Genomic DNA, 13,337 nt, shown 5'->3' with positions numbered 1-13,337 from the left:
ATCACTTGTAATTGTACTTCCCCTGGCATGCACTTCAGCTTCTAACTACAAGTCTCTTGCTATTCACTGCAGCTCCTGATAACAGTTCCATTGCCATAGATTCAGACTGAGTTCCTTGGCATGCACTGCAGCTGCTGAAAGCTGTTCCAGTGTCATGACAGTAACTTCTGACTGTAGGTTCTTAGCATGCACTGCAGATTCTGATAGCAGTTCTTATGGCATACATGGCACTTCTAACTGTAGCCCCCTTGGCATGTACTGCAGCTTCTAACTACACTTCTCTCGGAATGCACTGCAGCTTTTGATAGCAGTTCCATTGTCATAGATTGTAGTTCCTAGCTGTGAATTCTTGGCATCCACTGCAGCTTCTGACTGCAGTTCCCTTGGCTCACATTTTAGCTTCTGACTGCTGGTCCCTTTGCATGCACTGCAGTTTCCTATTACATTACCCATGGTATGCACTGCAGGTTTGCTGACATGCATTTACTCTTCTGACTGCAGTTCACGTGTGGCACATTTTAGCTTCTGACTGCAGGTCCCATGGTATGTGCTTAACTTTCCAGCTGCAGCACCCATAACATGCACTGCATCTTCTAACTGCAGCCCCCTTGCATTCACTGCAGCTTCTAACTGCCTTCTAGACCATGGATTGCAAAGGTGTAAGCCTGACAAAACATTGAAAATAAAATTGTTCCTAAAGTAGATTCAGTGTTTCATCACAGCAGCCATCTTTCCTTTCTCCCATACTGGTGTCTGTTTCTGTTACAGATTAGAATAGGCATAAACCTTCTTTTTCCCATTTTGCACTTGCGGTCAGGATGTGGCATCAACAATGACCATCATATATACACCTAATGTTCATACTGCTGAGTGCAGATAGGGTTTAAAATTACTACTAATACCTGTCTCATTTCTGTGCCATCCCCCCATGCCCAAACTATACCCATCTACTGATATTCAACTGACATACACAGCCTACTAAACTGTTACCTATGGAATAGCAACTCAAATAACTTGAGAGGAGCAGAAATGTAACCCAATCTTAATAAGATACTCTCAGCTCTTTCTAATACATTTAAGGGCTGATAATGAGTTTGCCCCTGTTTTCAGTAACTGCCCTTCATCAACTACTTCTTAAATTATCTTTCATATTGTTTGAGGTCATACAGACATCCCCTTGTTCATCTGATTGCCCAATTAATGGTGCAGCAGGTGGATAAGTATGGCCTAAGGTCCAGTGGGAAATAAAGGCTTTCCTCCCAGTCATTTGTTTGTTAACTGGGTAGAACGGTGTTCCACACTGGACTGTTTTCATGCTTAGCCTGGGCTTTAAAGACAAAAATCAAAATATGAAGACAGTATTAAGGTAAAAGAACACTGCCTTTCATAGCAAAAGAAAAATGCAATGACGTCATCTCATTTCACTATATACAGCTGTGAGATGTGCACCATTTGAGAGTGCAGATAATATGGGTATACCAGTAGGAAGCTAAGAGAAGGACATTTAGAAGAGGATGAAGAAGGAAATGAGTGGTACCTTTTAAGAATATTACAAAGGGCAGAGTTCAAAGTGAGTATTGACACTTGGTGAATTTCAAATTGAGGCTGATAAGTCAGAGTTTAATAGTAAGTTCCATATGTGATTATTAAGACATATATTAAATAGTAGGCCCAAAGGATGTGGTAGGAAATTACCATTCTTATGAGACTAACCCATTTAGATAGCAAGTGTACTGTGACTGAGTGAAGTGATGGTTCCTTAACTTAAACTGGAAATGTTTGAATGACAACATGGATGTTGTTTGTTCTGGGATAGCTATCCAGACTTTAGGAGAAAGTAGTAAAAATAAGTATTTGGTGCAATTTAAATTATTTCATAGGGTCTGCAGGTTTGGTGTAGATGCAGAGAGACACCTTAAACTGTAAGATGGAAGGGATCTTTTGGAAATCTGTCGAAAGCCTTAACAAATGTGGAAAGGTCTCCAGATTAATGACTTTAAATATCAATATTCCTAACAACAGGGTAGTTCTCTATGGGATAGGTAGCCATTTGTCTTTTTATAGAGAGGTGAGCAGTGATTTTCTTTTCTTGGTGAAAGTGTTATGAACCTGTAGATATTTGAAATATGGTAAGATTCTTTTTTGAGGTAGCAAAAATAACTGGAAGTTCATATTTCAGTTTTAGTAGTAGGACTCCCTTACCAATGACAACTCTGCCTGTGAGGGGCAAAATATGTGATGCCTTTCTAGACCAGAAGAGGAGTTAGCAGTGCCCTGTATAGATGCAAATGCTATTAAGTTAGAATTTCTCTTACAATAACTATCTCTGCAACCCTTCCCAGTCCCCCTGCTGCTCTAGGAGCATCTGTGTTAAGCACAGATCAGCATTGCAATGTTGGATAGCTGCAGTTCATACTGAGTATAGCACCCCTTTTTTGTCAGTGTTCTATCATCACAGTCCAGTTAAATATCCCCACATGTCTCCCTGGTTAAACCAATATTAAAAAAACGGAAACTATGGATAGTTCCTGCTATCTCTGTGGCCATTCTGGTGGACATCTAATCCTGAGGCAATGTAGGAATTATCTCATGTATACTGACAGCCACCTAATCCTGAAACAAGCACAGTATGTAAGAGATGTAGTTATACTATGATAACTGAGACACCACTCCCAAATATCAACAAATCAAATGACAAACACATTGTCAGCACATGCACATCGTTTCTCTAACCAAATGAGTTCTCAACACATAAACCCACATATGCAAAGGTACTCATAAGTAACTTACAAAAAACTCAGAGGCCTTCTGTAGGCTGCCCTCAGAACCCACATGCAAACAAAATCAAATCAACACCAACTACTGCACATAAAAATACACATCACAGTATCTCCATAAGCAATGCCCTAAGATGAAACACCAAACATTCAAACATCATGGTCATAGGAGACTCCATCATGAGACATACAGATGCCTCCCTCACCAGGTTGCATAAAGAAATGGTTACAGTCAGTTGCCTGTCAGGGGACAGGATTCACCAGATCATACATGCACTCAGCTCACACAACCACAAGTATCAGTATGACTCAGTCATAGTACATGTGAGTATGAATGACCTGAAATGTACCTCCCTTGACTATATGAAGAGAGACATGATGGACATCTCTGAATGCATGTCACAGGCTGGTATGAGCATTGCACTGAGCAACATTCTACCCTCACCAAGAATGATACCACAATACAAACAGAAAATGATTGACTTCAACAATTGGCTTAGCTACTGGTGTCATTCCAAGGGGATCTAGTATTTGTCAGCCTTTTATGACATGATCAACAGACCACACTGCTTTGCCAGACATGGTCTGCACCTGTCACCGCTGGGCTTCTGAATACTGGCCAAAGCATTAGCCATCCCCATAGTGCCTTTTTTAGGCAGTGCCAAACCAACAGACCTACCAACATAATGAATTCTTCTAATGCCAAGCTAAAAGTACTACTGCTTAATGCTAGGAGTCTTAAAAAGAAACTGCACACTCTGGAAGCTCTCCTCACCCTTGAGTATACTGACATCTGTACAGTTACACAGACATGGTTCAAGGCTGCAGAAAGCACCCCTGCAGTGCAAGGCTACAATGCCTATCACACATTCAGACCACCCTCTAAAAAGGAAATAAACAAAGGAAGGAGATGTTTACATTTGTGTGAAAGTTTCCATTTACATAAAAAACAATCACACCTCTAGACTGGTCAAGCAGGATGGCTCACTTCAGCCCCTCTATGTGCAGTTGACCATAGGCAAAATATCTCACCATAGCATCACTAGCTACAGGTCCTCAACCATGAACCATGACAAGCGCTCCACATACTTGAAGTCACTTCCCATATAGCCCAGCACACTACTCGTGGGCAATTTTAACTACCCCTCTCTAAACTGAAAAACATATGCAACTAATAGCATACAGGCTCAGAGATTCTTGGTCTTTGTCAATGCAGATGCTCTGGAACAGCTGGTTGAAACTCCCACTAGGGGCTCAGATATCCTTGACATACTACTCACAAATATGGGGGAGCATTGCACCCACTCCATCCAGTATAATGTCCTCATTGATAAGATCTGATCATAAATCAGTCTCCTTTGAAATAAATGTAACAGTAGAACCTCCATCAAACCCTAAAAACCCTAAAGAATTTTTCCAAAGTAAATTATCTTCTATTAAGTGATAGCATAGGTAATTTTAAAACTCCCCCTAACCCCCCAAATCACATAAGCCTGTGCAGAAGTATAAACGAATGCCCTGTTCAAGCACTTAAACAACTCATACAAACAGCAATACCTGACTGAACTAAACCCTGGTCATGCAAGAAAAACAAGCTGCCATGGTGGACACCTGACATTTGAACACAATTTGACTATAAAGAAAAAATTCCATTTTTTTGTAGTAGACGCAGTCAGTATGGAAGAATTTGTAGGTGATTACAGTTACCTACTTGAATACCATGAATCATGGTGGCAAATAAGATTGTGGGCAGATAAGTTTCCCAGTCTTAATGAAACAGTAAACATTAAATGTTTTCTGTTGGCACAAAGAGTTTTGTTGCTCCTAGTAGCCGTGATTTTTTTATTTACAGAAATATGTTTTCATTTCACAAAAATTATATTAGAAGTTTTTTCAGCAACCATTTCAGATAGAGTAACATTTCTGACTGGTTAGTACTTGGTTATATTTCTTGAACATGTTTTAAAATAGCAAAGACTTCAATGATAACAAAATGTACCTTGGTTGGATAAAAGTGCTCCCACACACTTGAATTCGAAATAATGTATACCAAAAAATGATGCTAGGTGGGAGAGCACAGCAGATCAATGAACCAGAATTTCTTGTTAAACAAAAGGCTTTAATCCGATAACCATACAATGCTGCAGCTGATGATACATATATACAATCAGCAGAAATCAATTAACATCACATCATAAAACATACATAAGAACTATGAATCAATTCATCTAATTTCTGCAAAATGTTCATATATATATATATATATGTAATAGATATATAAAACATATATATGTATATGTATATACTTCTTAAAAACTATATCAACAAATATAGCAGTTGAAACATAAGATACCAATAGGTCGAATATATACAATTAAAATACCAATATTGTGATTCATATGAAACATATATGAAAGACACATGAAAAACATAAGCACTATACTATCTATGTCTAATATTTTATATATTCTTTTTTGAGAGCTGGTTTTATTGAAGCCCTTTCATTTAAGCCCTCAGTCTCGTAATCCATTTTGCTTTCTGTCTTCAGTGTGGTTTCCTTATATCTCCACCTCTAATGCAAGGTTCAATTATTTCTAGGGCCCTGAACAGGAAAGTGTGTGTATTCCTAATTCACATTTGCCCAATGCATTCTTTGTATTACCTTTTCTCATATGATATGTGTGCTCACGTATCCTATCCTTCTTGCCCACATAGAATGCATTGCATAACTGCAGACTGCCAGATATACAATATTCATGGAGGTACATGTTGCATCTACTTGGGTTTTAAATTGCATATTGGAATCAGGATGTACAAATAGTATACTACTATCAATGTAAACACATTGGTTGCAATGTACAGGACCAACCTTTCTCATCCTTCTTGGAATAGCATTTTCAAATTTAATTTATTCCTATATAGAAACTTGGGTTCATTTCCTACCACCTGCCTAATTCCATCGTCTGTACATAGTATAGACCAATGTTTACTAAATATATCCTTAAGAATTCTATTGTCACTGGTGTATGGTAATGAAATCCTAATGACATTGTTAGCACTTGGTACATCATTGTCTGATGTAGATCTAGGTCCATAGTATGGTGCTGCTCTATTCTGCCTGAGCTCATGCATATCATTGAATTGCCTTACAATCTCTCTATCACTGTAACCCCTCTCTTTTAATCTCTCTTTTAGGTCATGCATGCCTCCTTCAAAGCCTGCCTCAGTGGCATTAAGCCTAGAGACACGCATGCCTTGTCCTCTAATTATGTTATTAAATATATGATTGGGATGCATGCTTGCTCTCAATAACATAGTATTGCGATGGCATGGCTTCCGAAATACCCCTGTATTCAACAATCTATTGTCCATCTTCTCAATAAACAAGTCTAAAAAGTCTAGCCTGTGTGTTGAATAACACATAGTGAACACTAAATAATTGGTCAAGCCATTGATCATCCCATGGAATCCATGTAAAGAATCAATATCTCCTCTCCATAGCATAAACACACTACAAAACGCTTGTAGAATATACTAGAACGTTTGAATTCATTAGTCTTAAACAGCACTTCATTCTCCCAATATGCCAAAAACATATTGGCATAGCTGTTTGCACATGGCGTGCCCATGGCTACCTCAGCTTGTTGTTTGTATATTGTCTCATCAAACATAAAAACATTGTTCTCAAGTACAATGTTTAACAAATGTGTCAAAAGTTCTATCTGGCTTGGTGCAAATGTACTATTGTCCAGTAGATATTGTCTAACATATTTAATACCCAAGTCATTGGGTAGTACTGTAAACAGTGATTGAATATCAAATGTAACCAGTACCAATTCATCACTATTCATCCCAGTTTGTAATATATCTAAATATGAATTAACACAATCTGAAGTGAGTCTATGAGGCACCCTCAGTTTTTAAAAGACTAAGCAGTTATGTACCGACGAACCACCCACTGGTTGAGGCTTACCTTAAATTGACTGAAGATGAGTTGCATAAGTACTTTTATGGAAAGCCTAAGTTTAGGCATAGTGATAATCTTAGCAGGAGAGAGAGGATTAGTTTACGAGATTTGCAATCAAATAAGGTGATCACAATTAGACCAGCAGACAAGGGAGGTCAGGTCGTGGTGATGGACACCACATTTTATTATTCAGCGATGACAAAGTTATTAAGTGACAAGTTCTATTTAGGGATTGATCTCTCTGTGGTGAGAAGTATGATATTTGGGATAGGGAATGAGCTTCTTGACATGTTTAATGGTAAGATTATTGAGAAAGAGTTGTTTGACTATCTTACGATTCCAAACCCGCTTATTCCTGTCATACAAGGTTTTCCAAAGATACATAAAAATGTCAGTGACCCACCCATGAGACCAGTGGTATCAGGACAGGGTTGGGTCACTGAACATATATCTGTATATATAGAAAAACATCTCCCTATACTGAATATGAACTGACTATACTGAGGGATTCAAAACAATTCTTACTTGAACTTTATGATTGCATGAAAGATGGGATGAATAGTGATGAATTGGTACTGGTTACATTTGATATTCAATCACTGTTTACAGTACTACCCAATGACTTGGGCATTAAATATGTTAGACAATATCTACTGGACAATAGTACATTTTGACACATTTGTTAAACATTGTACTTGAGAACAATGTTTTTATGTTTGATGAGACAATATACAAACAACAAGCTGGGGTAGCCATGGCACGCCATGTGCAACAGCTATGCCAATATGTTTTTGCATATTGGGAGAATGAAGTGCTGTTTAAGACTAATGAATTCAAACGTTCTAGTATATGTGTTTATGCTATGGAGAGGAGATATTGATTACATGGATTCCATGGGATGATCAATGGCTTGACCAATTATTTAGTGTTCACTATGTGTTATTCAACACACAGGCTAGATTTTTTAGACTTGTTTATTGAGAAGATGGACAATGGATTGTTGAATACAGGGGTGTTTCGGAAGCCATGCCATCGCAATACTATGTTATTGAGAGCAAGCATGCATCCCAATCATATATTTAATAACATAATTAGAGGACAAGGCATGCGTGTCTCTAGGCTTAATGCCACTGAGGCAGGCTTTGAAGGAGGCATGCATGACCTAAAAGAGAGATTAAAAGACAGTGATAGAGAGATTGTAAGGCAATTCAATGATATGCATGAGCTCAGGCAGAATAGAGCAGCACCATACTATGGACCTAGATCTACATCAGACAATGATGTACCAACTGCTAACAATGTCATTAGGATTTCATTACCATACACCAGTGACAATAGAATTCTTAAGGATATATTTAGTAAACATTGGTCTATACTATGTACAGACGATGGAATTAGGCAGGTGGTAGGAAATGAACCCAAGTTTCTATATAGGAATAAATTAAATTTGAAAAGACTTCTATGCTATTCCAAGAAGGATGAGAAAGGTTCTGGGTCCTGTTATACGAAGGCCTGTCGACATTGCAACCAATGTGTTTACATTGATAGTAGTATACTATTTGTACATCCTGATTCCAATATGCAATTTAAAACCCAAGTAGATGCAACATGTACCACCATGAATATTGTATATCTGGCAGTCTGCCAGTTATGCAATGCATTCTATGGATAGGATATCATATGAGAAAAGGTAATACAAAGAATGCATTGGGCAAACATGGAATATCCTGTTCAGGGCCCTAGAAATAATTGAACCTTGCATTAGAGGTGGAGACATAAGGAACCACACTGAAGACAGGGAAAGCAAATGGATTACGAGACTGAGGGTGGACAGGGGGTCTGGCTTAAATCAATAAACCAGCTCTCAAAAAAGAAGGAATATAAATATTAGACATAGATAGTATAGTGCGCTATGTTTTTCATGTGTCTTTCATATATGTTTTTAAATGTTTCTCATATGAATCACAATATTGGTATTTTAATTGTATATATTCGGACCTATTGGTATCTTATGTTTCAACTGCTATATTTGTTGATATAGCTTTTTAAGAAGTATATACATATATATGTTTTATATATCTATTACATATATATATATATATATTTTACATATTATTCTCGACAATTGCTTGAACATTTTGCAGAAATTAGATGAATTGATTCATAGTTCTTATGTATGTTTTATGATGTGATATACATTTTTATTTGTTAATTAATAGTTAATTGATTTCTGCTGATTGTATATATGTATGAGCATTATGGGAAGCAGCATTTTGATCTGAAGAAACTCATTTTGTGAGTGAAAGCGCTCATCAGCTGCAGCATTGTATGGTTATCATGGATTAAAGCCTTTTTGTTTAACAAGAAATTCTGGTTCATTGATCTGCTGTGCTCTCCCACCTAGCATCATTTTTTGATATACATGTTTTAAAATACACTGTAACTTTAAGAAGAAAAGAGGGAACAGAGACAAGTATTTTATTGGTTAGGGATCATCACGCTATTCATGTGATACTTCTTTTAAACTTGGATTATGTACTTGGTTTTAAATCTGATGAAGTTATAATGAAAATAAAAAGAACAAAAGCATTTAGTAGTTAAAACTTGTGTTTGGGACTCCTTCCCTCTTGCCTTTGCAGGATTGTCCAAAGTTCACTTGTTTTTTTTTTTTTTAATTCTACTCTGCTTTTTTATTGTTTTGGTATCTTTATGTTTGCATTATTTATTAAGTAAAGTAGAAGAAAGAAAAAGCACCTTAGGGGAAATGATACTGAATGAAAATTCAACTTTATGGGAAAGTACTAGAAGGAGGAAGAGGAAAAATAATACAAATTGAAAATGATATGAGCATACTAAGAAGAAATGCTGTATTGTGAAAGATAGACATTAATGCAATACAGTGAAAAGAAAAATGGTATGAAAATATTATTAAAAAATGCTGTAGATGCTTGGGAGGGGTTAGAGGAAAAACAGAGAAGAAGGATATATAGGAGACAGACAAGGTATAGAAATATATGACTGCTCAGAAGCTGTCTTTGAATAACTTTCCAATTAAGATAAAATAGAAATTTAAGCAAAATAAGAAGAGAATGTGTATAAAGTATAACTGCATGGTAGAAAAAACTGCCATACATGTATTTATAAAATGCAAAAAGATGTTGCATTGGTGCAGCGATAGCATTCTCACTTCACAGTAAGAGGTTCTCCGGTTCGATTCTCTGGCTGGAGTGCCTGTCTGTGCAGAATTGGCATGTCCTCCTTGTGTTCGTGTGAGTTTCCTCCGGGTACTTAAGTTTACTCCCACATTACAAAGACATGCATCTGGAGCATTTCTCCCTGGGTGTCCGCTAAAAACTGGCTTTCTTCCAAGTCAGACTTTCCCAGTAAATAAATGCTTAGTTGAATTTTAGAAAATGCTGCAGAGATATTTAGGCAAGAATGTTTTAATAACATAATGTTAGGTATGATAAAATAATATTGTAAGGAAATTTCAGAGAAATGGTAACAGAGAAAAGAAGGAAGACATGGGAAGACATTTTATCACAAGATTGTGATGTTTTTTTATGGAGGAAGAAATGTACAGAGTTGCTGTATAATAAGCAATAGGATCCTATAAAAGTTTTGGTTGTGGCAGCAAGAGTAGAGGTATGAACTATAAAAACTTAAGTTATTAAAATTATGTAAATATACATATATCTATATCTATCTATATATAGAAATATGTAGATACAGTTATATATCTATATCTATCTATATATCTGTATACATCCATATATATATATATATATATATATATATATATATATATAGGTCCATGTCAACTTACTGAAAAGAAGTATACTGAAAATTATATTAATAAATGTACAATGCTGAAATGTTAAAATGTTTAAATTAAAATACCTACTCCTCTATGAACATATAGAGTTAGATTCCAACCCCCTCCCCCCAAGCAGGACCCTTGTTAGTGCTCATTTCTGAGATTCATGAATAGCTATGTGATATTGTTTGTTGACCGGCTGTGTTGTAGTGCAGTATACATATGGAATACATGTATGCTATTAGTAGATTTTGATATTTTGGACTTTTCAGTATTATGTCTTTCAGTATACCATTATTCAGACTGTTGCCACTTACATATATATATATATATATATATATATAGGTGTGTGCATTTGTGTTTGCGCATATTTCCTAACATTAATGTGCAGAAACATTGATACACATTACATTGATTTCTGCATGGTCAAACTACTATTTAATGAAAAAAAAAAATTAAAAGTACACCAGCCACAAAAGGAGATCAGAAATTCTCCTTTTGCAATTGGTTAGCTAAGAAAGAAAGTTAACATTGCCTGCAGACATAATTTGTCTGAATATTGGTAGTGTTTAGGAAAGGACTTTTTGTAAGGTAGTGTGGAGCACTCCGGTTAGGGGCAGCGTCAGGGTTAGGATTAGTACACGTGGGTTTGGAAGTATGTTTATCAATATGTTTAAAACAGTATGTAGGAGTTGTAGTACTGTATGAGAAACTCGGGAGTGTCAAAGAAGTATGTAAGAGTGGTAGAGGATATGTACGAGGGTAGTGTGACAGCGGTGAGGTCTGCAGTGGGAGTGACGGATGTGTTTAAGGTGGAGGTGGGATTACATCAAGGATCAGCACTGAGCCCTTTCTTATTTACAATGGTGATGGACAGGTTGACAGACTAGATCAGGCAGGAATCCCCATGTCATTTGGCTGCTTGGTGCTCCCTGTGGGAGGTTGTACAGCCATAAGGAGCAGGGTTTGATTCTCACATGGGGTAATTGGCTAAGCTTTAAAATGGCCCCCATAGGCAGCTAGCCTAGTACTATCTATGAACCTATGAACCTGTACTAGCAATAGCAAGTTGATGGCATAAAAGGGAAATCAGAGGGGAAAAACCTCAGTAACTGAAAAGAGTATAAAGCTAAAATGATGTCCTAGAATAGCGAAAACATTCTAGTTAGGTAAAACACCCAAACCCAACTGAAATGAATCAGACAGATATTAAAAATGCACAAGCAACCGAATAATAAAAAGTAAGACAAGAATGCAAGAGTATTGAAGGAACAAAAATATAAATATTATACATAAAAGACAAGTCCAAATTAAAAAGGGGACTAATGCAGGTTAAAAAAGAAGTATTAAAGCAGAGTCATTAACTCAAGCTAGCATAATCTTATATAAAATTAGAATTCACTGACCACAGCATGTAAATTGAAAAGCCTTTATCAATTTCATGCTAAGAAAAATAAAAATGTGAAACTCTTCCCCATGTGATCTTAAAAAACATGGCTTGTCTTTAAGCTCTATATCGAAAAATACAATTTTAGGCAATTACAGAGGATCTAACAAAACCGGAAAACAAGACAAGCCACAGGATTCAATACAATCTGTGTAGGCTCCATATAGAGCCTACACAAAATGTACCCATGTACATGGCCATGGTTCCCCCTCAGCAGCTCACCATGCATATTAATCATATTGAGCTGCTGAGGGAGACCACAGTAACAAAGATATTGAATCTATGTAAGCAGTAGTGTAGAGGCTGTCCCGTAGTTGTGGATTGTCCAGGAAATTCCTGAACAGCTGTTATGCACAGTATAAGAATCCTTGCAATGTACTGGCTGGGCAGACCCCACAGATATTTAAGTATATCCGCTACTACTTTACTAATATACAAGCTAAATCTGTGCAAAACTAGTATGCATAAAAGTTTGCATCTCTTACAACAGTTGCAGCAGAATGGGCTGGGAATGTCCATTCTTATGAAGAGCGCATGGCCAGGATGACGTGTGAGTGTGGTAAGTAGGAAAAAAGTCTGATAAATGTAGTGCAATACCAACAGTAAGTTTTAGGGCTGTCTTCTGGCCAGTTTGAGTCAGATAACAGTCTTTATTCCTCCCATTCCAGGAATAAAGTATATGGGTAAGGTAGCTCATGTTCTGGGCAGATATCCTTGTGTATAAGTGACAGATTCAAAGGAACAATAATAATAACGTTTAAATCAAGATTGTGTTTGATAAGTAATTTGTGCAAATAACTGCAGTAGGACTGTATTCACTGCATGTGTTTTCTAATCTGACTCCAGTCAATTGTTAAATTAAGTGCACATGTTCCCTGGAGTCACAACTTGTGGGTTCTACTCCCATGTCAGTCAACTAAGACATGACCGGCTGTCTTGTCTACCTAATGTACATGAACATATCTCTCAACTGTCATGATTTTTCGTAATGTAATGACAACTGCCCAATCTGCACGTCCCTACCTGCCTTTCACTATGTTTTCCCCCTGCTTGCACCCCTTTTCACTACTTTCTTATCACCCCATTTTTCTCCTCTTTAAAGATTTTTTGCATGATGCAGCACAGTGCACTGCATTGCTTAAACCTACTATCTATATATATATATATATATATATATATATATATATATATATATATATATACACATATATATATCTGCACTGATATATGCTTTTGGAACATCAATCACTTTCAAAATGTACACCTGCATCCTATTTCACACCCACAACCCTCACACCTGCAGAATAGTGAGTGGATCATCCCACCAAG

The sequence above is a fragment of the Protopterus annectens genome, chromosome 13.part0, assembly GCF_019279795.1.
Source record: "Protopterus annectens isolate FY-2018-M chromosome 13.part0, PAN1.0, whole genome shotgun sequence".
Classification (NCBI taxonomy): Eukaryota; Metazoa; Chordata; order Ceratodontiformes; family Protopteridae; genus Protopterus; species Protopterus annectens.
Note: the sequence above shows the minus strand (reverse complement) of the source record.